The 4,562-nt window shown below is 42.2% G+C and overlaps 1 protein-coding gene and 1 pseudogene across 1 annotated transcript in view; both read left to right on the top strand.

Annotated features, from left to right (window-relative positions):
* The window catches only part of HTR2C (5-hydroxytryptamine receptor 2C), a 127,126-nt gene that overhangs the window by 39,169 nt on the left and 83,395 nt on the right, over nt 1–4,562 (top strand). The window lies entirely within an intron of this gene.
* The window catches only part of LOC144240759 (nuclear receptor subfamily 2 group F member 1-A pseudogene), a 4,289-nt pseudogene continuing 1,054 nt past the window's right edge, over nt 1,328–4,562 (top strand).

The raw sequence follows: 4,562 nt of genomic DNA, 5'->3' as shown, positions 1-4,562 counted from the left end.
GCAGGCAGAGGCTAAATTCAGTGACTCTGACTAAGGGTAATTCATGGAAAGCTGAGATAGCCATTTCTTTTTTCTTTCGTTTTTATTTATTTATTTTTTTGAGAGACAGAGAGGGAGAGAATGCATGTGCAAGCCAGCGAGAGGAGCAGAGTGGGGGAGAGAGAGAGAATCTTAAACAGGCTCCACACTCAGAGTGGAGCCCATGAGGGGCTCAATCCCACAACCCGGGGATCATGACCAGAGCCGAAATCAAGAGTCAGACACTCAACTGATTGAGCCACCCTGTCGCCCCTGAGATACCCATTTCTAATGAAAATCCTTGAGGCACGTAGTGGTTTCGGAACATCCTTTAGGAAATCAGATGAAATGCAGAAATGGATTAGGCCTATGCCTACGTGACAACAAATGTTTGGCAGCAAATAATGTCCTGCACCATTTGTGCTCCTGTTAATGTAAGGATTAGTCGCCTTCCTTTTTCAGAGCAGCTTTTTAATAATGCAAGTGAAATGCATTGGTGGTGCCGTGTCCGTCCATCTATCAGTGCAAATGTCAATAACCATGAAATGCCACTAAATCTCAGTGGTATTTCTCAAGGTGCTATAGTGCTGGAGAAAGTGGACTTTGGTGGCAGATGAACATATATTTAAATCCTTATGTTACCATCTTCTCACCTGGGACAAATGACATTTTATTTCTAAATCACAATTTCTTCCCATGAGTATCTAACAGATGGCATTGAAGGTCTGCGGTCATGTGTATGGAACACCTGGCATTTAGTATATGTGGATACTGTAATATTATTCATGAAATTACTCTGAGGAATTTATTTCAGTAGAATGTTATCTCGGAAGCCCTGAAGAGAAGTGATCAGGAAAATTATGTTTAACTTCACATGCCACCAACTTCTGACAGTCTGTCCCCCAAAAAAGTAGGAGAGTAAAATGAGATCACAGAATAAGTAAAAAGAACGCAATATCTCATAAGCTGGCTTAGAAATGCAATTACCGTCTAGCCTTGTGAACAGTATTTGATTAAAAAAAAAAAAGAGTGTCTGTCATTTTGAAAACAGCTACGTACACGACGCATCGTAAAAGGCAGTGACTAACCCTTTAGGGACCTAGATGGGGGGGTTGTACTGTGTAGTAAGAAATCTTCACTGTCCCACGTCAGAGATTGAAAAATACCTTAAGCTCCAGGCTAAATACGCCAGTGTTCATCCTGATTCTCTTCCTTTTACTATCTTTTGGGACTCTGCATAAACAAAAGAAATGGAAAATAAAATATATATGGAACTAAATGATGAAAGAGAACATGGGACGTTTTGTGTATGAATCCTAATGTCCTTAATCGTGGGCGACCCACCAGGACTCCCATTCGCGAAGGCTTTTGGCAAAAGATCAAACTGCCTCTTGTGGCAGCTCCATTTTCCGGTTGTCTCCACGGGCCTTTAAGGTAATAAAGGGTGCCCAGACCTGAAGCTGGCTCAGCTCAGTGGATAACAAATAAGGACAGTAGAAGCACAGACTGTAGGGCCATGTTATGTTGGGTGGGAGACTGTAGTTGATATCCTAAATATCTAACTCATTCATGCACAGTCTTTCCCATTTATCATTGAAGAACCCTGTAACGCAGATAAAACAGGCAACTTTCTCAAGCTTTCGGAAGGGAAACTAAATCCCAAAGTGGGTATCATGTACAGACAGTGTGCAGCACAGCAGGCCCTAACACAAGTCTTTCTTCTCCCTTCCCCACACTCGTTAGAACCACAGAATATGTTTTCTTCTGTGCCCTACAGACGGGAAGAAGCAGGGTTAAGCATCTGTGAACAGTATCGATGTTTTATACATAAAAAAAAATCCCTAAAACATCTTCTTATTCTAAGTAATAATCCTTTATTTTCTTAATGTTTTATTGCTTTTTGAGAGAGATATTTATTTTGAGAGATAGAGACAGTGTGAGCAAGGGAGGGTCAGAGAGAGAGGGAGACACAGATCCGAAGACAGTCTCCAGGTTCTGAGCTGGCTGTCAGCACAGAGTCCGACACGGGTCTCGAACCCACGAACCATGAGATCATGACCTGAGCTGAAGTCGGTCACTTAGTCGACTGAGCCACCCAGGCACCCCAGTAATAATCCTTTAAACTCAAGCAGATAACTGCTTCTCATGAACAGTGGGGCCCTGAGTTCGTTCAGACTCACATTACCACTACTCGGAAAGGCCACTGAGGAATGGTTTTGTTCAAAGGCTAGCACGTATTTCAAATAACTCTACACTTTAATGAAAATCTCTCCAGTTCTCAGCCTGGTTTCCCTTTGTTCGATGTCAACTGATTTATAAGAGAACTGGAGGCTTTAGGCACAGGACAAGATTTTATAGGTTTATTCAGTAATGAGTTCTGTTTTCTGAATTATGGCAGACTAGGCTTTTTAGAACACTACCAAACAAGTATAGTGGATATATGGATGTGTGTATGCATGTGCGTGTGTGGGTGTGTGTGTGTGAGTACATATCAGAGAATTGACAAGATAGTAAGGAATTAAGGAAGTACGACAGCAAAATTTTAGTCGAGGGCAGAACCCAGATATAGGATTGAAGCATCTTTTTTCCCCTAGAGATATTTGCTAAACACGGGAGTTTATAAGTGCAGACAGGAACGCGAACAGATCACCCTCATTTTTTAAGTCGGCTCCCTAAAGAACTATACCCTGGTAGAAGGGTAAACCAGGCCGAAACCTGAACCACACCCTCACCCTTACAATTTGTAAGGAAAAGGGCCTTGGAGGGGCAGGGTGGAGGGAACCTGTTTTTGATCAGTTTTAACCATAAGCCAGAACACACTGCGATTTGCAATGGTAAAAAGTGCAAGCTATACATTGAGTGAATCATAGTCTTGAAATATAGTGTCCCATCTATCAATTAAAAAACAGCAAGCAATGCAATTGACAAAAAGCTCGAGTCGAAGAGGTGCTTCACCAAAGAAATCCAAATGAGTTTGAGCACCTTTACATATGTGCTGCTCAAACTTATTAGTAATCAGGGAAACTAAAACCACAGTTAAGTACCAGTAAATAGTCACTAGATGAACAAAATTTAAACTGTGATTATAGTTGTGTTGGCAAACACGTGGAACAATAGATTCCGTACAATTGTGGTGGGAATGAATGTAGATTGATAAAACTATAATGAAAAATAATAGAACATTAATAGCAATATTAGAAAAGTATATGGGGGTGCCTGGGTGGCTCAGTCAAACACTGGACTCTGGATTTCCACTCAGGTCATAATCTCACTGTTTGTGAGTTCCAGCCCCACATGTGGCTCTGCATTGACAGTGTGGAGCCGGCTTGGGATATTTTCTCTCTTCTTCTGCCCCTTNATGCCCTATAATTTAGAAATTCCATTGTTGAATATACAGTCTAGAGAAAGGCTTACAACTGAGCACCAATCTATGTGTAGAATAATTATTTGTAGCATTATTGCTTGTAAATACCCCAAAGTGGGAGAAATAAAATTATACAAGAAACAGTAAAACATATACTTAAATTGCTGCCTTTAGTAATACAACCCAATATCGTGCAGNCTGTTTACCCAGAATCACACATTTTTTAAGTCACAGAAGTGGGATTTGCCTCAAAGCAATCACAGTCTATAGTCCTTAGGTATTTATTATATGGTGCTGCTTGTCATAAAATTTTTCTGAAAGAAGTGGATGATATTAGGTTAAGCAATATGCAATTGACATTTTTGTAGGTCAAAAGAGTCAAATAGTAGCACATTCCTCTGGTTCAACCTAACAGTTTTCTTAAGTTCTGAAATTACCTAGTTGGTCTGAAATCACCTTGCATGGTGTATCGTTCTATTTCTCCCTAGCTTTCTCACTCAAAATGAGTTTTTATACTGTGTTTCAATGGTGAAAAAAGTTTCCTCTGAATGTCANACCTGACTAGCCATAGATAATGGTAATGATCAAAGCAAATACAACTGTTGACATTGGCCGAATAACATAGTGTTATTTGTACTATGTATTTGTACTAGTCACCCNCCGGACAATCCACTTGCGGTTCTCCCTAGCCTCCCTCTCAGCCGCCATATTCTGCTCCTCCTCACTCACTCACGGCACCTACACCTCCCTTTCCGGTGGGAAGCCTCCCAAACCGACAGAACGGAGACGAGGGAAACAAAACAAACACACTGGCTCAGACATGAAAATGATAAAATTTGATGCAAGTAGAAACAGAAAAGGAAAAACTAACCAACCTCAACCAAACAGCGCCGGAGCCTGCTGGGGGCGCCATCCTACATCCTGTCTCACAGTCACGGGAACAAAAGGCAGTGCGCCGGTGCCAGAGACGGAGCCGCCACCGTCCGCAGCCCGGGAAGCAGGAAATACGGACGCAGCCCCCACAGATATGGAAACGCGTGGCAAGGTGAAGCTCAAATCCCGGAATGAGATGCCTGGCTTTCAGGAAAACAAAGACTTACAGGTACTACCCCTGCCAAACCCACTGCCCTCTGCCATGTGTGTGCCACAGGCGCTTAGACAAGGGGCCCCAGTCAGCCCC

This window comes from Crocuta crocuta, unplaced genomic scaffold, assembly GCF_008692635.1.
Source record: "Crocuta crocuta isolate KB4526 unplaced genomic scaffold, BGI_CrCroc_1.0 scaffold531, whole genome shotgun sequence".
Lineage (NCBI taxonomy): Eukaryota > Metazoa > Chordata > Mammalia > Carnivora > Hyaenidae > Crocuta > Crocuta crocuta.
Note: the sequence above shows the minus strand (reverse complement) of the source record. Positions and strands in the feature narration are given on the sequence as shown.